This window comes from Pan troglodytes, chromosome 5 (assembly GCF_028858775.2).
Source record: "Pan troglodytes isolate AG18354 chromosome 5, NHGRI_mPanTro3-v2.0_pri, whole genome shotgun sequence".
Taxonomy (NCBI): Eukaryota; Metazoa; Chordata; class Mammalia; order Primates; family Hominidae; genus Pan; species Pan troglodytes.
This window is the reverse complement of record NC_072403.2, coordinates 34,884,307-34,906,364: the sequence shown is the minus strand read 5'-3', so window position 1 is coordinate 34,906,364 and position 22,058 is coordinate 34,884,307. Positions and strand designations below refer to the sequence as shown.

Sequence of the window (22,058 nt, the reverse complement as noted above, 5' to 3'; positions counted from 1 at the left end):
ACGTTTAAACTGAAAACTAAAGGCCTAGTTGGACAAAAATGTGATTCCAGCATTCCAGAGAGATTAAAGAGCAGAACACTTCCAGACAGCTGAGAGAAGGCCTGAGCAGCTTGTGTACAGAGAGGTCAAGAGAGTGTTGATGAAGGTGGGGTCTGAGGTGGACAGGAAGGCAGGGACAGACCAGTGACTCACAGGCTCAGAGGTTATGGCTAGTAGTGCAGAGAGCTGACTGCACCCTAGCAGCAATGTGAAGCCACTGGGAATTCTAAGCAGGAAGAAATGACATGATGAGATTACTTTTAAGAGTACACTGGCTTTATGTAAAGAATGAGTCAGAGTGGAGGAAGAGGTGATGCAAAAACATAAATTAGGCCATTGTGCAGAAGAAGGCCATCGAGACATGGCAGTGGGGAGGAATGATGCAGAGAAACTGGGGAACAGCTAGAAGAAGGAAAACTTGGGCCCAGACTGCCCCTGGGAACCTGGAGGGCAGGAGGTGTCAAGATGTCTCAGCTGCTTATTTACCAAGAAAAGCTCTTTACAGGGAAAGGCAGAAATAAAGCAAAACAGGGCGAGGCCAGTGGCTCCCACCTGTAATCCCAACATTTTGGGAGGCAGAGGTGGGCAAATCAATTGTGGTCAGGAGTTCCAGACCAGCCTGGCCAACATGATGAAACCCCATCTCTACTAAAAACACAAAAATGAGCCAGGTGTGGTGGTGCATGACTGTAGTCCCAGCTACCTCAAGAGTGTGAGGCAAAATAATCACTTGAACCTGGGAGGCAGAGGTTGCAGTGAGCCGAGATCACACCACTACACTCCAGCCTGGGTGACAGAGCAAGACTCCATCTCAAAAAAAAAAAAAAAAAAAAGAAAGAAAGGAAAAAGAAAAATTAGAAATAAAGCAGAATAGGAAATGGCACCTTGTAGCTTTTGAGAGTTCTCTGGGAAGCGTAGAGCATTTATTCTGCTCTTGATGAGGCAAGTGCTCCTAGTTTTAACCAGTAAGCAAGCCCTGGATGACTAAACAAAAATGAGGAGAATTTTGGGAGGAAGTGAGCTCTCCAGAGACGGTCAACATGGGATAAATGAATAGAAGCCGAGTAAGTCCTTGACTGGGGCTTCCAAAATGTTGCCACACTGATGGCATTCAAATCTCCTGGAGTCACTGTTAAAAACTCAGATTCAGGCCAGTTGCGGTGGCTCACACCTGTAATCCCAGCACTTTGGGAGACCCAGGTGCATGGATCATCTGAGGCCAGGAGATCGAGACCAGCCTGACCAACATGGAGAAACCCCATCTCTACTAAAAACACAAAATTAGCCGGGCGTGGTGGCGCATGCCTGTAATCCCAGCTACTCCAGAGGCTGAGGCAGGAGAATCGCTTGAACCAGGAGGTAGAGGTTGCAGTGAGCCGAGATCGTGCCATTGCACTCTAGCCTGGGCAACAAGAGTGAAACTCCATCTCAAAAAAAAAAAAAAAAAAAGATTCACAGATTCTATCTCAGTTCTATCTCAGACTCATGAATCAGAATATTCTCAAGGTCTGGCTGACCTCCACAACTTAACTCACTGTTGTCTTTTCTCTCCCCTATGCAGCGAATTCCCTCTCTGAACATGATCATGACCTCTGAGACCCTACATGATCAATGTGCATCCTGTAGGGTCTATGTGTATCTAACCCCCTCATCTCCTATCAAGTTCTCCCTTGTTTACTGACCTACAGCTGCACTAGTCTCCTCCTTCGTTTCTTGAACATGCCAATGACATTCCTGCCAAGCCTTTTGTAATTACTGTTCCCTTGGCCTGAAATTCTCTTCTCCCTGATAGCCTCACAGCTCACTCACTCACTTCCTTCAAGTCTCTGTTCAGATGCCTCCTTATCAGAAAGGCCTCCTTGGTCACCCTTTATTATAAAGCAATCCCCTCCCCTTTGTTCTCCATTCTCTTGCTCTTTTCCTTCATGGCATGTATCACTACCTCACATTTTATATATCTGGTTGAATTTATTCTTTATCATTCCCCACTAAAATGTAAACTCCATGAGAGCAGAAGCTTTTTCTGTTGTGTGGAGTGCTATCCCTGCACCCCCTATGTGTGGTTCAGGGTCTAGTTAAGAAATAAGGCTGGGCACGGTGGCTCACATCTGTAATCCCAGCACTTTGGGAGGCCGAAGGGGGCAGATCACTTGAGGTCAGGAGTTCAAGACCAGCCTGGCCAACATGGTGAAACCCCGTCTCTGGTAAAAATACAAAAATTAGCTGGACGTCGTGGCGGGCGCCTGTAATTCCAGCTACCTGGGACGCTGAGGCAGGAGAATCGCTTGAACCTGGGAGGCAGAGGTTGCAGCGAGCCGAGATTGTGCCACTGCACTCCAGCCTGGGTGACAGAGCAAGACTCTGTCTCAAAAAAAAAAAAAAAGGAATAAGACTAGGTATTTCAACTGGGCACACCATGGTAACTCAGAGGTGATAACTACTGGGAAGTAGCTACCACCTTGTAGGGCTGGAAGAATAAAAAGGAAGAGGTTGAGACCACTGAGGAAAGGCATCCCGGAGTGCTAAAGAGGACGCGCTGCAGCTGGACTACTACTTACTTATGTAATGGACAGTGAGACATTCTGGAATGCATGAAGAGAACAAATAGAGATGGGACTCAATGCCATTGTTGGAGTGACCTGACAGGAAGAACAAAATTTAGAAAGCAGCCCCTGCTTCTCTCCTCTTGCTTTCTAGTCTCTTTCTGGTTCCTCTTATTGACAGAACACAAGAGGAAGCCAATGGGCAAAGGAGTTTGGGAAATATCATTTGCAGGCACCCAGCCCCAATGTCACAAAACAAAGTATATAGGGGTGATTTTAAAGCTGAGAGGGAATGGATTAATAGGAACACAGCTTGGAACAAAGTAGGACTCAAGAGCAGGACATTAATGATCAGTCTTGCTCATTATTATTTGAGTCAGGGGCTCATCTTGACTGTAAATATCAGCCTATCTTCTTCACTTCTTGTTTCTCTTTTTTACCCCTTCCTGCATCTGGTAGTTTGGATGATTTAGATCCAGTCAACAGGACTGGAAGCAAGAGAAAAGGTCCAATGCAATGAGACTGAGGGGGGAGTTTTTTGTCAGTTTTTTGTTTCCTTTCTTTTTTCATATGGAATGTTATTGGTGGCAACCTGGTGGTAAGCCATTCCAGAAGAATGGTAAAAGATAACCAAGTCAGTAATTGATAATTAGATTCTATACCTTCCACACCCCTAGTACAACCCTCCACCCACTTTTTCTTATCTCAGCACTCTAAAACTGGTAAGTTTCTTGACTCTGGTGTTTTTAAAACAAAGACAATTGCCAAGCATATCTGAAAAACATTTGAAAATGCTACCAGCTCTATCTCCAATTGGTATGCAGGGCGGGAGGGGAGATGAGAATTTTGGAGAATTTAATTCTTAGTGAAAATCACTGTTTTGTAACTGAACATGGTTCTATTAAACAGCAATTACCCGTTCTGTTCCATCAAAGCAATGTCCTTAGATTTTTTTTTTTCCCTTACCAGACATATTGTACACTTTTCTATAGAGAAAACAGAGAAAGAACAACGTTTTGTCAACTTCCTTCGTTGTCTTACTCATTTTGGGTCAAGAAGTAAAATGGCAAAAGAGACGCCTTGCCCCCTCTGAGGTTCGAACTCAGGACCTTCAGATTATGAGACTGACGCGCTGCCTACTGCGCTAAGGAGGCAACTGTCCCTCCCGCTTAACCAACGGCTCTACCAAGATGATTATGAGGCATATTAATAGGGTTTTACGTTTTCTGAATTACAGTGTTTCAAAATAAGGCGTAACTATGATTCAATTCACTTCTAAAACACTTTGGATGACAAAACTACGTAGTACAAGGCAGGGGCCAATTCCTAAACCAACCTCGTTCTCCCACAGACCTTCCTAAGGAAACTGTAAGGGCTGCGAAGGCAATTGAGTCTGGACTTTGCGAAAGGCCTTCCTGTACGGGGCCCTGGATTTCTCATCTCATTTCTGGGCCAGGAACGAGGAGTATTTCCCTCTATGATTAGGGCTTTCGTAGATGTACGGCCTCTGAAACGAAGACAAGACAAATAATAATGAGTTCACTCTTTGCCTCCCTTGTGAAGTTCCGTGGAGACACTTGGTCCCCTGAAGTGGATGAAGGGCGAGGGGAGGAGGTCTCAGGATTTTTTCCTCGCTTTTCTTAGAAGCAACAGGCTCAAACCAAACGGTTGGACTTGCTTACTCCTGAAGTCGAGAGGCTTACTTCCTGGAATCCAAGTGGATGTGGAGCCCATGGCGTCCTCTGGCGCTCTCGGTCTCTTCGACCCCTTTTTACTGTGTTGATGATAAATGGGGCAGGATTCCCCTCCTGCACCACCTGCAGCATCCTGTCCAGGATCCATCTGGGAGCTGAGAAGAAGCAAAGTGTCGGGGATCGGGGGTTCTCGGGCTATGCTGAGAAGCAAGGAATGCTGAAGAAGGGGCCTGAGGGAAGGGCTTATGGTGATGTGGGAATGGGAATGAAAAGACTGGAAAGGGGCGACAGTCACTTGGGTGAAACTGAAAGCGGCAACACACCCTACGGGTGGTAGCGTGGCCGAGCGGTCTAAGGCGCTGGATTAAGGCTCCAGTCTCTTCGGGGGCGTGGGTTCGAATCCCACCGCTGCCAGTGTGAGGTATTTTGTTTTTTTTCCCCCTCGTCATTCTGACCCAGTAAAGTTCCATTTTCAAGCCTTGTGTGGGCAGTTCTCACAGCTTCCTAAGTGAGACAGGTTCCTCTTGTGTTTTCCTAGGGGCCACAGATAACACCTATATGTACAGTCCCACAAACAGTGCCCAAATGTTTCTCGATTTAGGGGCTCAGACATCTCGTCCCCTAGTTATTCCCTTCAGTGGCCTTCATGTGTTTTCATTCACTTTGCGAGATTTGTGAACCAACCAAGGGCAATCCTAAGGAAAAAGTACAACCTTCTTAACTCCAGACTCAAGAACAAATAAGCCACGCACGCTCATCTGCCCTATTTTCCATTGTCTTCTCCAAGGGATAAATGTGCTAAGGCTGAAAAAACAAACTAACCAACAAAAGAAACAGTCACCAGACACCTAGAGCCTTTCCCGCTTCACCTATCCTCAGAGAGCAGTTTAAGGTCCTTAGTTGAACACAGTTGAAGAGTTAGCTTTTGAGATTCTGCTATCTTCTTAAACAGTAAACATTTTTTTCTTTCTTTCTTTTTTTTTTTAAGAAATAAGGTGGAGGCTCATAGAATAGAAAGAATAACACCTGTTTTAGGGAAGAAGGACTTGATCCGTTATTTTCCTGGATCTGGGGTAGTTTAGACCATCTTTTAAGGCTAGGAGACTCGAGGAGATAGAATGGAGAGTTTGCGTGTGCAGGGAGGTGGGTAGATGCTTAGGAGCACTTTACAGTCGCCTAGGCAGAAGTCTTCTAATTTCACTGCTTCCTTCCTCACCTTCCAAAAGATGTATCCAATACATACTAATTGAGCAGATATTTTGTAACAGGCACCTTGCTTGAAAGGATGAATGCCAGCAAATGATTCCAGGGTTCCTTAGCAATTTAGTCTTGAGAGACTAGAGAGGCACATTAAGCATAGTTGACAAATAATTAATATTAAGATTGACTAAAGTAGTAATTTATATCTGAGTATTTCTTCCAGACACGCTACGTATATATGTGGTCTATTTGTTATATGTTGTTCTCACAATTACTAGATAAATAACCATGTTATCTTAATAAAGTTAAGATTTGAAAAAATGAATGACTACATCCAGCACTATAACATCCTAGTTTGGTCATCCATACTAAAGGACACCTATATGTGGGGTCATCTGGACGCTAAGATGTCCACCTGGGAGCTGGGACCTGGAAAGGCAAAAGAAGATAGGAGGAGGAGGAGAAATAATTATTCCCTTTTGAACTTGTAAAATTTAGCCTAGCAAGTGAAGGCAAAAAAGAAGTCTAAAGTCTCCCAAAAGTCTAAGCTGGGCTATCCCACTGAGTATTCATTCATTCATTCATTCATTCATTCATTCATTCACTCATCCTTTCATTTATGCATTCATGCAACAAGCATTGGTTGAGCTTCTACAAAGTAGCAGACCGTGGGCTATCAAAGACTACTGAGACTCAGCCCTGCACTTAAGGCATTTTGGAGGAATGCGGGAGACAGATTTTAAAAATTTAAGCCCATGGTTACAACTGAGGGGCAGTGCCAAGATACTCGGAGGTTGTTCTAGAGGCATCTGTAGGTATCGTACAATGAATAAATAAGACTGTAGAAAGTAGATAGTATATTTTTTCTTTTCTCTCTTTTCTCCCTTTCAAACCGTGAGACTAAAATTCAATTCACCTTTTCGTGGGATGGAAACGAAAGAAAATAAAAATCTCCAGGAATAGCCATATTCCCAGATCAGTATACTGCCCTGCCCCGAAGGATGGAAAGAAATCTGGGAGAAAGGCGCGGTGGAAACAGTGTGTGAGCCCTACCCCTCCCATCCCTGCGTTTGGCAATCCAAAACAAAAAAACTGCCCCTGCAAAATTACTTTAAATCAATTAGTAAGTAGAAGAGAAGAGAGACCCCAGGTGGATCGAGTATCCGTTTCTTGCCGAGGACGGTTCCATGGTGTAATGGTTAGCACTCTGGACTCTGAATCCAGCGATCCGAGTTCAAATCTCGGTGGAACCTTTCATGTCTCTCCTTTTGCCTTGTTTCCGATAACTTGAGCGTGAACCTTGCTGCTTTCAATTTCAGTTTCATCACTTTTATTTTTGATGGTTTCTGGCCTTGAGGAAAAACATGTAATCTGCGGTCCCAATAACCTATGAGCTCAGGGCCAGTATGTAATGATGGAGTCTGTATACATGTCTTTCTATTCCTACCTAGTCTAGTTTCCTCCCAGTACGCCTCTGGGTGAGTGCTCATGTGGTAAATGAATGCGCCTTTTAACGAACTGACCAAAGCGGGACAAAACGTGATTCACTACTAAACAGCGAACAAGACTGAAAAGCAAGGGGGCAGACCTCATTGAGAGTGTATCATTTTAGTTAGAATAAAAAAAGTTGAGGTAGAAAGAATGAAAACACAGAAATGGCTGAGAAAGTAGAGTAAAAGGAGAATAAGATGGTTGTGTCAGAAGTGGGATTCGAACCCACGCCTCCATTGGAGACCAGAATCCTCAACACAAGGAAGCCAAGCTTGAGTCTGGCGCCTTAGACCACTCGGCCATCCTGACACCTGGGACCCTTTCCCTCGCAAATTAATATAATCTTCGATTGTAATGAATGCGTAACCAGCGTTAAGTCATTACTACGTTCGCGATTTAATGAAAGAAATGGAAAAGGAAATTCCTACAAGTGAACAAAACGTTCTATTTAAATGGAATCAGGAACCGTGACTCAACTTGCGAGGCTCTCCTACCAATTCAGGCTAGAATTCAGCGTTTCTCGCCCCTCGCCCCCTTCTTACACTTCCCTGCACGCCCCGGGTACAGGGGCGCGAGCATCCTAACAACCCAGCCGCGACTCTGCCTTGAACAAGAAAGAACACATAGCATGACAAGAAAAAACACATATCCATGACAAGAAAGAACACATAGCACGGGGGCTGTTCCCGAGATGCTGCTTAGCAAACTAATCAAAGAGCTCAGCAGGGAAGAAATGAGCGAGGCAATGTAGACCTGAAGCGAAGCAGGAGAGTTAGCGGAGAGTGGGGGATGAGAGCGGTTCAGGGGTCTTGAACATGAAAAATGACTGTCGATGTGAGTAACAGGAGTTGACTTGGTCAGGAGTTGAAAGAGGGTGAAGTGCAGGGGTGCAAAACCAGAGTAGCATGAAGGAAGTGTCAGCACAGAGCCGAAATCCCCAGATCTCTTCCCTCACCACATTCCCAGAACTAGTCAAACAGGCTCATCTCCCCTCCCCCTACCTCTCCCAGGAGGTTGAAGGAGTATGTCAAGGGAAACTGGGATAAAGTTTTCCAGAGATAAAGAAAGACAGATGAGATATCCAAGTCAATTTACAAGGAAAAAATAAAAATTAAAACAACGACAAACACTGGTATTTGAGGGTCTCCCAAAGAAATGGCTGGGTCTCCATAGAATCCCCAAAGACTCTGCAGTCTACAGGCTTGGAGCAGGTCCACAGAGCTTCCAGAATCAGGTGTTTAGTGCCTTACTTAAAATATGTACGACAACCAAGGATAATCAGGTGGTTGTGAAAATATTTCTACAATAAGACAAGGACGAATACAAACAGAAGGGGGCAGGAAGAACCTAAGAGGAAACAAATACAATGCAGGAAGTTGGATTTTTTAAAAATTATAATTAATCCTCGGGAAAGTAAGAGAAGATACTGCACTCATGAAACAAAAAGGAGGGGAGTTCTTAAAATTATTAATAATATTATGATGGCTGGATTTTTTAAAATTTCTTTTTTTTTTTTTCTTGAGACGGGGTTTGGCGCTTGTTGCCCAGGCTGGAGTGCAATGATGCAATCTCGGCTCACCACAACCTCTGCCTTCCAGGTTCAAGAGATTCTTCTGCCTCCAGAGTAGCTGGGATTACAGGCATGCGCCACCACGCCCGGCTAATTTTATGTTTTTAGTTAAGACAGGGTTTCTCCATGTTGGTCTGCCTGGTCTCGAACTCCCAACCTCAGGTGATCCGCCCGCCTCAGCCTCCCAAAGTGCTGGGATTACAGTTGTGAGCCACTGCACCTGGCCTAAAATTTCAAAATAAGGTTGTAGAAATCTGGAAAGTTTGGGGTGAATGACGGAAAATAGCAGAGAATTGATAAGAAAATAAAATGGTGTATAATAGAAGATATGCCAACAAACTAACAGGGATTCTAGGAAAAGAGGAGAAAGTGGAATAAAGGAGATAAAGATGTAATATAAGATTATTTTTCAGAACCAAAGACCTTAAGTCTCCAGATTTAAAAGGCCCACCAACTACCCTGCATAGTGTGTGGCAAAGCCCCACAATAAAGCTTGTCATTGTGAAATATCAGAGGAATAAAGTGAAGATCCTAAATGTTTCCAGAAGGAAAGCAAAACTAAAAGATTGCACAGAAAGGATTATGAATTAGAATGGCATCTTTTTTTCTCCACAGCAGCACCAACACCAAAAGCTGAAAGACAATGAGGCAATGCCTTCTAAATCATTTCAATAAAGGAAAATAGTTTCCACAACTAGATTTCTGAACCCAGCCAAACTATCAATCAAATGTGAATGGACATTTGCAGAACATTATCTCCCAAGTACCTTTTCTCAGAAAGCTTCTGGAGAATTGTCCACTAACTAGGGAATTAAACTAAGAAAAAGGAAATATGAAATCCGGTGACTGGGGACCTAACACAGGAGAAAGGTAAAGGAAAAAACTCGGGGGCAACTGCTGAGCTACCAGGCTAGAAGGCAATCAGTCTACGGTGGAATAGAAGAAAGAGGGCTAAACGAGGGTTGTTTCCAATGGGGGAAAATGGAACTGACATACTGCCTCATGCATTTGACCAGAAAATAGTGTCAGAAAGCTGGTATTGAATTAGGAATAAATATTTAGAAAAGTAAGCAAAGAACAGGAGGCAATTATTAATCCCAGGAAGAACAAAAGGTTGTCAAAGAAGGTAATATGGTATACCATGGAGCTCAGCTGTGAAAAATATTACAAAGTCATAATGATGAAAACCATAAATATTAATTTAACTAAAAATTATACATATGAGGCTGGGCACGGTGGCTCATGCCTATAATCCCAGCACTTTGGGACGCCGAGGCGGGCGGATTGCCTGAGGTCAGGAGTTCGAGACCACCCTGGCCAACATGGTGAAACCCTGTCTCTATTAAAAATACAAAAAAATAGATGGGTGTGGTGGCGGACCCCTGTATTCCCAAGCTGAGGCGCGAGAATCCCTTGAACCTGTGAGGCAGAGGTTGCAGTGAGCTGACATGGCGCCACTGCACTCCAGCCTGGGCAACAGAGTGAAACTCCATCTCATAATAATAATAATAATAACAAATATGAATGTATATTACCATATTCAAAAATGTATTCAATAAATATATGTTGAATTAAGAAATGTATAAGTAAATAAATATGTCCACAAGAAGAGATTCATGAAGAGTGTAGGCATAAATATAAAGGATTCTTATGGATGTATTCTAATAATAAAATACACTATTGATTAATATATTTTCTTGAGTATTTTCTTTTTATGTCCATCAGTCTCACCTCTCTCTGCTGGGCTAAGGAAAAATTAATCTTTCCTACAAAGCTATCACTAAGACAAAGTAAAAACAGGTCAATGATAATCCCACAGAAACCTTTTAAAGCTGTTAAAACCACTTCAACATATGAGTTGCTGTAAATGTTATAATTAGTTAAAAAGAACAAGTAGGCCTCGTGTGGTGGCTCACACTTGTAATCCCAGCACTTTGGGAGGCTGAGGTGGGCGGATCACTTGAGGTCAGGAGTTTAAGACCACCCCGGCCAACATGGTGAAACTCCATCTCTACTAAAAATACAAAAAATAGGCCGCGTGCGGTGGCTCATGCCTGTAATCCCAGCACTTTGGGAGGCTAAGGTGCGGGGATCACAAGGGCAAGAGAGCGAGACCATCCTGGCCAACATGGTGAAACCCCGTCTCTATTAAAAATATAAAAATCAGCTGGTCGTGGTGGCGTGGTGGCGGCTGCCCGTAGTCCCAGCTACTCAGGAGGCTGAGGAAAGAGTATTGCTTGGACCTGGGAGGTGGAGGTTGCAATGAGCCGAGATCACGCCATTGCACTCCAGCCTGGGCGACAGAGCCAGACACTGTCTTAAAAAAAAAAAAAAAAAGCCAGACATGGTGGTGCACACCTGTAGTCCCAGCTGCTCAGGAGGCTGAGGCAGGAGGTTGCAGTAAGCCGAGATCATGCCATTGCACTCCAGCCTGGATGGCAGAGGGAGACTCCGTCTAAAAAAAAAACAGAATAAGTAAATCTGGTGAACTGGTTTTCCATTAGTGCACCTATTTTCTGCTTTTTGGACATAGTGGTTAAAATGAGGTGAATAGACAGAAATGCATTTACAAATTTATGATATAACTTTTCAATAAAAGGTGCTGGACCAATTAGGAAAAAAACTAAATCTAGACCTTTGCCTCACACCAAACACAAAAATGAATTCATAATGGACCATACACCTAAGTATGACAGGGAAAGTAAAGCTTCTAGAAAGAGAATATGTTAATGAATGTAAGGTACGCAAAGATTTCAAAAACAGGAAAGAGTAACCAAAATGAAAAAAAAAAAAGTTAAACAGGCACCCACCTGTAGTTCCAGCTACTCAGGAGGCTTGAGGTGGGAGGATCGCTTGAGCCCAGGAAATTGAGGTCGTAGTGCACAATGATAGCCCCTGTGAACAGTCACTGCACTCTAGCCTGGGCAACACAGCGAGAACCCATATCTATTAAATAAATAAATAAGTGTAAAAATTTTAAAAATAAATCAATAAAGTCGATGAAATAAAATTCATCAAAACTGGAAACTTGTATTCATCAAAAAACATCATTAAGAAAATGAAAAATGGAGGCCGGGTGTGGTGGCTCACGCCTGTAATCCCAGCACTTTGGGAGGCTGAGGCAGATCACAAGGTCAAGAGATCAAGACCGTCCTGGCCAAAACAGTGAAACCCCGTCTCTACTAAAAATACAAAAATTAGCTGAGCGTGGTGGAGCACACCTGTAGTCCCAGCTACTCAGGAGCCTGAGGCAGGAGGATCACTTGAACCCGGGAGGCGGAGGTTGCAGTGAGTCGAGATTGTGCCACTGCCCTCCAGCCTGGCAGCAGAGTGAGACTCTGTCTCCCGAAAAAAAAAAAAGAAATAGAAAAAGAAAATGAAAAATGGAAGCCACAAATTGGAGGAAACATTTGCAAAATACATACCTGAGAAAGGACTCATCCTAAATATATAAAGCACTCTTGTACAGCAACAAGAAAAAGACAAATAATTTTTTTTTAATGACAAAAGACTTGATCAGGAACTTCCCTAAAGACTACATTCAAATAGTACACATATGAGGCCAGGGACAGTGGCTCACGCTGTAATGCCACCAGCACTTCAGGAGGTGGGAGGATTACTTGAGCCCAGGAGTTCTAGACCAGCCTGGGCAACATAGTAAGACTCCCCCTGCCCCACCATCTCTACAAAAAAAAAAAAAAAAAAAATTAGCCAGGCATGGTGACGTGTGCCTGTAGTCTGAGCTATTCAGGAGGCTGAGGTAGGAGGCTCCTGTGAGCCTGGGAAGTTGAGGCTGCAGTGGGTCATGATTGCGTAACTGCACTCCAGCAAAAGAAAATTTGAAAATGTGCTCAGTATCATTAATTAGCAGGGAAATATAAATTAAAACCACAATGAGATACCACTACAAATCCACCTGAACAGCTAAAATATTTTAAAACACATATGCTGTACCAAGTGTTGGTGTAATATGTGCAGCAACTAGAATTCTCATGCATTGCTGCTAGAAGTGTTAATTAGCACATTCACTATGGAACATTTTTTGGCATTATCTAAAAAACTAAACATATGCCTACTAGCAATTCCACTCCTAGAAATGAGGGCATTTGTCCATGAACAGACATATACCACCAGAACGTTTAGGGCAGCTTTATTCATAACAGACAACAATTTAAAACAACCCAATAAGTGCTCATGATAGGAGTCTCTTCATATGAAGTTCAAGAACAGGCAGAATTAATCAATGTTTCTAGAAATTTGGAATAGTGATTTTTTTCTAAGTAACCTCTGGGAGTGGATACTGATGGAAAGAGACATGAGACAGCCTTCCTGGATGCTGAAAATATTCTTCCTCTTGATCTGGATGGTGGCTACACACATGTAACAATTCATTAGCTTATACACTGAAGGCTTGTGCCCTTTATGTATATTTTACCTCAATAAATTAACAATATGAAACAGTTTATCATTTAATGTCAATTAAATGCTCTACAGCATAAACTCTAAAAATGTTTGATATAGTTTGGATATTTGTCCCCACTCAAATTGGATATTTGTCTCACATTGAGATGTAATCCCCAATATTGGAGGTGGGGTCTGGTGGGGCCTCCTTGCTCCATTCTCGCTAGGCGATGTGCCTGCTCCCCCTTTGTTTTCCGCCATGATTCGAAGTTTCCTAGGCCAGGTGCAGTGGCTCACACCTGTAATCCCAGCACTTTGGGAGGCCGAGGCAGGTGGATCACTTGAGGTCAGGAGTTCAAGACCAGCCTGATCAACATGGTGAAACCAGTCTCTACTAAAAATATACAAAATTGGACAAGCGCGGTGGTGCACGCCTGTAATCCCAGCTACTTGGAGGCTGAGACAGGAGAACTGCTTGAACCCGGGAGGCGGAGCTTGTAGTGAGCCAAGACAGCCCTATTGCACTCCAGCCTGGGCAACAAGAGAGAAACTCCGTCTGAAAAAAAAAAAACAAAACAAAAAACCCGGAAGTTTCCCAAGGCCTCTGCAGAAGCAGCTGCCACTGTGCTTCCTGCACAGCCTGCAGAATCATGAGCCAATTAAAACTCTTTTCTTATAAATTACCCAGTCTCAGGTATTTCTCTTTTTTTGTTTTGTTTTGTTTTGAGATGGAGTCTCTCTCCGTGTTGCCAAGGCTGGAGTACAGTGACACAATCTTGGCTCACGGCAACTTCCACCTCCCAGGTTCAAGCGATTCTCCTGCCTCAGCTTCCCAAGTAGCTAGGATTACAGGCACACGCCACCACACACGGCTAATTTTTTTATATTTTTAGTAGAGACAGCGTTTCACTATGTTGGCCAGGCTGGTCTCAAACTCCTGACCTCAAGTGATCCGCAAGCCTCAGCCTCCCAAAGTGCTGGGATTACAGGTGTGAGCCACTGCACCCGGCCCTCAGGTATTTCTTTACAGCAGTGCAGGCACAGCCTAATACAATGTTAAAAAGGGAAAAATTGTTGTGACCTGGGAAGACGGGAAAAGTTTTATGAGAGGCTGATCTGGAGGGAGTGGTCACCTGCAAGGAAAGCGGAGGAATCCGCTTATTCAAGGAGTTTTGCCCAGAAAGGGAAGAGAAATGGTTCCAGAGCTCACAAAAGCATTGAAATCTTCTTCAGGCCCAACATCTCTAGGTCCTTCAATTATTTCTCCCTTGCAGTTCGTGATGCCATTCCCACCCACTGTGTTATTCTTTCTCATAGCATCCTGTCTCTTCCATCATAGAACTTTTCACAATTAGTAACCACATATTGATTTGATTAATAACTGAATGCAACTCCTTATTCTGATTATTTCATACTGCATAACAAACTGCCCCAACAGGTAGGGCTCACTGGGATGATTTTTCTGTAACACCTGGCATTAACTGGCAACTCAGAATGTATCCATTTGGCAGTTGGGCTGCTCTTCACTGAAAATCCTCATGCTTTTCTCAGGGAATGGCTGGAAGGATGGCCTCAATGAGCTCACTCCCCCTTTATGGAGTCCCGTAGTAGAGTAGGTGGACATCACTATGGACTGAGTTGTGTCCACTCCGCCCACCACATACACACAGCTCCCAACTCATGTTTTGGAATTTTAACCCCCAATGTGACTATATTTGAAGATAATTTTTTTTTTGATAGAGTTTTGCTCTGCTGCCCAGGCTGGAGTGCAGTGCCTCAATCTTGGCTCACTGCAACCTCTGCCTCCTGAGTTCAAGTGATTCTCCTGTCTCAGCCTCCTGAGTAGCTGGGATTACAGATGTGCACCACCATGCCCAGCTGATTTTTGTATTTTTAGTAGAGACAGGCTTTTGCCATATTGGCCAGGCTGGTCTTGAACTCCCAGCCCCAAGTGATACACCTGCCTCGGCCTCCCAAATTGCTGGAATTACAGGCGTGAGCCACCGCAACTGCCTGGAGATAGGATCTTTATAGGGATGACAATTAAGGATAAATGATGTCATAAGAGTGAGGCCCTAAGCTGATAATACTGGTGTCCTTATAAGAAGAAGAAGAGACATCAGAGGTGCATGCGCACAGAGAAAAGGTCATGTGAGGACATAGTCAGAAGGCGGCTGCCTGCGAGCCAAGGAGAGAGACCTCAGGAGAAACCAACCCTGCAGACTTTGATCTTGGACTTCCAGTATCCAGAAAATAAAATGTGAGCAAATAAATTCCTGTTTTTTAAGCCATCTAGTATTTTGTATGCCAGCCTGAGGAGACTAATAAAGACATATCTATGGTGTCTCAGGACTCAGAGACACAAGACAGGGGCTGTCAGCCCTCTTACAGCCCCGGCCTGGCACTGGTATAGAATCACTTCTGCCATACAGTGTTAGTCACAGTACTCATAGGCCAGCCCACCAGATTCAAGGGGCTGGAGGAGTGGGCTGCACCCTGTTTTCTGTTGTTGTTGTTGTTTGTTTGTTTGTTTTTTGAGACAGAGTTTCACTCTTGTTGCCCAGGCTGGAGTGCAATGGTGTGATCTTGGCTCACTGCAACCTCTACCTCTCAGGTTCAAGTGATTCTCCTGCCTCAGCCTCCCAAGTAACTGGGATTACAGGCATGTGCCACCATGCCCAGCTAATTTTGTATTTTTAGTAGAGACAGTGTTTCTCCATGTTGGTTAGGCTAGTTTTGAACTCCTGACCTCAGGTGATCTGCCTGCTTTGGCTTCCCAAAGTGCTGGGATTACAGGTGCGAGCCACCACACCCGGCCTTTTTTTTTTTAAGACGAGGATCTCACTCTGTCACCCAGGTTGGAGTGCAGTGGCATGATCATAGCTCACTGCAGCCTCAAACTCCTGGGCTCAGGCAATCCTCCCACCTTAGCCTCCCAAGTAGCTGGAACTACAGGCAAGTGCCATGATGCCCAGCTTACATATCTTAGTGATCCAATGTCATGTGCATATGAGAGGTCCCTAAGATAGTGACTATCTTGGAGACAGCTACCATCTCGGCCTCCATCCAGCCCCCAGTGGCCTGTCAGCTCCATAAGGGCAGGAATCTTGTCTAGTGTGTTTACCAGGCATGGTCTGCTCATATTCAAAATGCCTGTGTTAAAATCAAGGAAATCCTCAACCCCTTGCTGTTTGAAAGAAGGGGTCAGATTAGCTTTTCCTCCCACTGTCTTCAAAGATTTTATCCCCAGGAAATAGAATATAGCTAAATGTTGGGAAGCACATAACCAATTCAAAAATAAATTATATTTAGATGACTAATGACAATTACATTTTTCAGTGGGTCTTGATGCATAGACCAGTGAGCATTATCTCAGTCCCCTTGCCATAGTAATTGGTTCAGGAATAGGTAGTAAAACCAAACCTAAGCCAACTGGCACATGAATTTCTCTGTCCACAGGGATTAGTCCAATCAATAAGAGCAAAACACAGGGCTTTGCTGGCTGGGAAAGACAAGTCATTGATGCTGTGACTGCAGAAACTTTTTAAAATTTATTTTGACATAATTGTAGATTCACATACAGTTATAGGATGTAATTAAGATTCAGTGGCTGGGTGCAGTGGCTCGCTCCTATAAGCCTTGCACTTTGGGAGGCAGAGGAGGGAAGATTGCTTGAGGCCAGGAGTTCAAGATCAGCCTGACCAACATGGCAAAACCCCATCTCTACTAAAAATACAAAAATTACCTGGCCATGGTGGCACATGCCTGTAATCCCAGCTACTTGGGAGGCTGAGGCATGAGAATTGCTTGAACCCAGGAGGCGGAGGTTACAGTGAGCCAAGATCATGCCACTGCACTCCAGCCTGGGCGACAGAGCAAGACTCTGTCTCCAAAAGAATAAAATAAAATAAAAATAAAGATCCAGCATACCCTTCACTCAGTTTCTCCCAATGGTAACATCTTGCATAAATATAGTACAATATCACACCAGGAAATTATTTTTGATAAAATCCACCAATCTTACTCAGATTTCACCATTTTTACATACACTCATCTGTTGGTGTGTGTTTAGTTCTATACAATTTTATTGCATGTGTAAATATCACATAGGAACAACATTACAGTCAAGATACAAAACTGTTCCATCACAAGGATCCCTCAGGGTACCCTTTTTTAGCCACAGACACCTCCTTCCCTTCTCTCTCCCTAATGCCTAGCAACTACTCATCTGCTCTCTATCTCTATAATTTTATCATTTCGAGAATGTTGTGGGCTGGCCACAGCGGCTCACTCCTGTAATTCCAGCACTTTGGGAAGTCGAGGCAGGTGGATCATTTGAGGTCAAGAGTTGGAGACTAGCCTGGCCAATATGGTGAAAACCCGTGTTTACTAAAAATACAAAAAAAAAAAAAATAGCTGGGCATGGTGGTACATGCCTTAATCCTAGCTACTCCGGAGGCTGACACAGGAGAATCACTTGAACCCGGAAGGCAGAGGCTGCAGTGAGCCGAGATTGTCCCACTGCACTCCAGCCTGAGTAACACAGTGGGACTCTTTCCCAAAAATAAATAAATAAATAAATAAATGTTATTAATGGAATCATACAAATCACAACCTGAGATTGACTTTTCTCACTCAGCATAATTTCCTTGAGATCTATCCAAGTTGCTGCCTATCTCAGTAGTTCATTCATTTTTATCTCTGGGTAGTATTTCATAGTATGGATGTGCCACTGTTTAACTCTTCACCATTCGAGGACATTTGAATTATTTCTAGGCTTGGCTATTACGAACAATGTTTTGTGCAGATTCTTGGGTGAACAAACATTTTTATTTCTCTGAGATAAATGCCCAGTGACATGCAAATTTGAGACTCTAAACTGCAGCAGCTGTTTGGCTACCTTATCAGAGAGATTCCACCCTGATGACCCAATATAAAGTAATAACCATCACTCTTCATCTTCCATATTCTGATTCATTTCACTTTATGGCATGTTTCATACCATGTGTTTATTGCTTGGTTTGCTTATCATCCATCTTTCCCTCTAGAAAGTAATTCCATGACCCCAGCAACCTTGTCTGTTTTGTTCCACACAGTGTCCTGGAATCTAGAAGACTGGCACATAGTTGACACTCAACAAACATTTGTTGAATAAATTAATGAGTAAATAAATCTCAGACAGCTTTCCCTATTAGTAGATTATTTCTTCTTTTTCTTCTTCTCCTTCTTCTTCCTCTTCTTCTTCCTCCTCTTCTTCTTCATCATCTTCTTCCTCCTCCTCCTCTTCCTCTTCTTCTTCCTCCTCCTCCTTCTTCTTTGTTTTTGTTTTTGGAAACTGCATAGCATTTCATTGTACACCTGCATAATATTTTCATTAACTTATCCCCTGTTGGAGCATATTGATGTTGGTCCCAGTATTTTACAAATCCAAACAATGCTGTAATGGCAATCCTTGTATAATCAAACATCTCTGTCCAGATGGGAGAGAGGCAGAGTAGAAGGTTCTAAGAGTGAGTGCATTTAAATTTTTTTAGTGATTGTCAAATTGTTTTCTTTTACTTTTTTTTTTTTTTTTAATCGAGATGGAGTTTTGCTCTTGTCACCCAGGATGGAGTGCAATGGTGTGACCTCGGCTCACCGCAACATCTGCCTCCCGGGTTCAAGCTATTCTCCTGCCTCAGCCTCCTGAGTAGCTGGGATTACAGGCATGCGCCAACACGCCCAGCTAATTTTGTATTTTTAGTAGAGACAGAGTTTCTCCATGTTTGTCAGGCTGGCCTCGAACTCCTGACCTCAGGTGAGCCACCCGCCTCAGCTCCCAAAAGTGTTGGGATTACAGGCGTGAGCCACCGCGCCCAGCCCAATTGTCAAATTGCTTTCAATGGTGTTCTCCCAATTTACATTCTCACAGTGTACTGGAATTCCTCATATTCTCATTAATACTGAATATTGTCAAAGTTTTAAATCTTTGCTAATCTCATAAATTAAAATTAACATCACCTCTTTTCACATGTTTATTGACCCTTTGTTCTTTTTCTCTGTACCATCTGTTCATGACCTTTGCTCATTTTTCTTCTCTCTTTTTTTGCTTTTATTTGTGCAAATATTTTGTCTCAAGGAAATTCATCCTTTGTTTAATTTGCTAAAAACATCTTTTCCCAATTTTCCTTTATCATTCAGCTGTTTAGAAAATTTTTTTACAAGAAGACATCTAATTTTGAATTCTGTATAACCAAATTTATCCATTTGTGACTTCTGTGGGGTCATGTTTAGAAAGATCTTCCAGATGACAAGTGCCTTAAAAAAAATCAATCAGTTTTCTTTTTCCTGGAATTTTTATGGATTAATTTTCTTAAAAAAATTTCATTGATCAATAATATAGTTCAGTATAAGAAGTGAGATGAGATCTTTTTTCTCCCAAGTAGCTAGCCAGTTATTCCACAATCATTTATTGAATGTATAGCACCAACCTGCAATTTCTCCTGTATCTTGTACTAAATTCTTTTTTTTTTTTTTTTTTTTTTTTGGAAATGGGGTCTGGCTCTGTCACCCAGGCTGGAGTGCAGTGGTGCAATCTCGGCTCACTGCAACCTCTGCCTCCTGGGATCAAGGGATCCTCCCACCTTAGCCTCCCCAGTAGCTGGGACCACAGGTGCACGCCGCAACACCCAGCTAATTTTTTGTATTTTTGGTAAAGACTGGGTTTCACCATGTTGCCCAGGCTGGTCTCAAACTCCTAAACTCAAGCTGTGGCCTCCCAAAGTGCTGGGATTACCCTGCATAAGCCACCGCGCCCGGACCTTATATTAATGTTAAATTCTTATTGATATTTTGTCTTTTTCTCCATTTCCCATTCTGTCTCATCTATACGTTGGCTTCTTAAGTACTGTATTCTTGTATTTATTATGATAATTTTTTATTTTTCCAGACTAAGGTTAGTATCAGTTGGTAAAAGACAGATAAGAGAGAAGGAGATAGAAGAAGCAGAAATACTTTAGGCCTCATCAGGTCCCACTCAGTTTGCTGCTTGGAAGAAGAATGATCCAAGGAGGGAGGGATCAACAGTGTAAAATGTCACAGGTAAGTGACGACTAACTGGGCCTGTGGTGTAGGGGGAAAAGATTTACCAAGACAGTTGTAGGTAAACAAAGGCAGATTTATTAGAGAAAGTAGAAAAATATGTTGCCAGGGAGACAGCAGGCAGTATCAACAGAAGAGAAGCTGACTACAAAGAAACAAAGACTTGCTAGGGATTTTATACAATGGAACTTGGACTGATTGATAACGCTAAGGTAGCAGGAAGCTTAACCCGCATTCTTCTGTCAGCCAAGGTGCTTGATAAATCGAGGCGTTTGATGGTAAGCAGGAAGTTTGTGAGTTATGTACAGGAGGGCCATGTGCCCTGGGCCATAAAAAAAGCAGACCTATCACTTGTTGGCTTTATCTCTGCTTTCCCCTGGTCCCACCAGCCTGACTCCTTTTCCCTGATTAGGACTCCACATAAAATGCCTTCGAGATGTTAAGATGAAGACTGAAAAGTGTCCCTTGGATTTGGCCAATACTAGTAAAAGTCACTCGTTCCCTTAGGGCAGGGAGGTTTAGAGGAGGCAGGAGGAAATTCATTTTAAAACGGTATATTTTATTTTATTTATTTTTTGAGACAGAGTCTCGCTCCTGTCGCCCAGGCTGGAGTGCAATAGCGCAATCTTGGCTCACTGCAACCTCTGCCTCCCAGGTTCAAGCGATTCTCCTGCCTCAGCCTCCCGAGTAGCTGAGGTTATAGGCATGCGACACCATGGGTGGATAATTTTTGTATTTTTAGTAGGGACGGGGCTTCCCATGTTGGACAGGCTAGTCTCAAACTCCTGACCTCAGGTAATCCGCCCGCCTCAGCCTCCCAGAGTGGGTTTATAGGCGTGAGCCACTGTGCCTGTCCCTAAAACAGTATATTTTAGGCCGGGCGCGGTGGCTCACGCCTGTAATCCCAGCACTTTGGGAGCCCGAGGAGGGCGGATCACGAGGTCAGGGAATTGAGACCATCCTGGCTAACACGGTGAAACCCTGTCTCTACTAAAAAAAAATACAAAAAATTAGCCGGGCATGGTGGCATGTGCCTGTAGTCCCAGCTACTCAGGAGGCTGAGGCAGGAGAATGGCGTGAACCTGGGAGGCGGAGCTTGCGGTGAGCCGAGATCGCGCCACTGCACTCCAGCCTGGGCGACAGAGCGAGACTCTGTCTCAAACAAAAAAAGTATATTTTATTAATACTCTTTTTTTGAGACGGAGTCTCGCTCTGTCGCCCAGGCTGGAGTGCAGTGGTGCGATCTCGGCTCACCGCAACTTCCGCCTCCCAGGTTCAAGCGATTCTCCTGCCTTAGCCTCCTGAGTAGCTGGGACTACAGGCGTGCGCCACCATGCCCAGCTAATTTTTGTATTTTTAGTAGAGACGGGGTTTCACTGTGTTGGCCAGGCTGGTCATGATCTCCTGACCTCGGGATCCGCCCACCTCAGCCTCCAGAAGTGCTGGGATTACAGGCGTGAGCTACCGGGCCTATTAATAAGAATTTTATTAGGCCTTTATACTAAAGAATTTGGACAATGTCCCAGAGGCAAACACAAACAAATAAACAACAACAACAAAAAACCCACAAAACTTTGAAGATGTCTGAGTAAGAAGCGACAGAATGAAAAGCATTTTCTTCTTTAAGAATTTTTAAGGATGATTCTATTCCTTGAGGTGGTATTTGAATCAGTGAAAAAGTACAAATAGAGAAATTAATGGGAAGGCTGCACGGTTACCGATTCTTTGAAAAATACTTGTAAACTGACACACTGGTGCAATAATATAGGTTAGGATTAGTAATAGAAATTAACATGAACACGTAAATTAAGCAAATCAAAATTCCATGAAATCTGGATGATGAAGGGAAGACAGTAAACACTCAAGGAAGAGGGGCTGGGCATGGTGGCTTCTGCCTGTAATCCCCTCACTTTGGGTGGCTGAGATGGGAGGGTCACGATCACGTGAGCCCAGGAGTTCTTGACTAGCCTAGGCAACATAGTAAGACCCCATCTCTTAAAATTTCTTTTTTCTTACAAAATTTATTGAGAAAAAGACAGG

The 22,058-nt window shown here is 43.5% G+C and overlaps 4 non-coding genes across 4 annotated transcripts; 2 read left to right on the top strand and 2 right to left on the bottom strand.

Moving 5' to 3' along the window:
- Window positions 1–3,663: 3,663 nt before the first annotated feature.
- On the bottom strand, window positions 3,664–3,736 carry TRNAM-CAU (transfer RNA methionine (anticodon CAU)). The gene has a single exon. It is a non-coding gene; the product is annotated as a tRNA-Met (tRNA).
- Window positions 3,737–4,608: 872 nt separating this feature from the next.
- On the top strand, window positions 4,609–4,690 carry TRNAL-AAG (transfer RNA leucine (anticodon AAG)). The gene has a single exon. It is a non-coding gene; the product is annotated as a tRNA-Leu (tRNA).
- A 1,967-nt stretch (window positions 4,691–6,657) lies between these two features.
- Window positions 6,658–6,729, top strand: TRNAQ-CUG (transfer RNA glutamine (anticodon CUG)). Its single transcript has one exon. It is a non-coding gene; the product is annotated as a tRNA-Gln (tRNA).
- Window positions 6,730–7,171: 442 nt separating this feature from the next.
- Window positions 7,172–7,276, bottom strand: TRNAL-CAA (transfer RNA leucine (anticodon CAA)). The gene is made up of 2 exons: window positions 7,239–7,276; window positions 7,172–7,216 (listed from the first exon to the last, which is right to left on the bottom strand). It is a non-coding gene; the product is annotated as a tRNA-Leu (tRNA).
- Window positions 7,277–22,058: the final 14,782 nt, after the last annotated feature.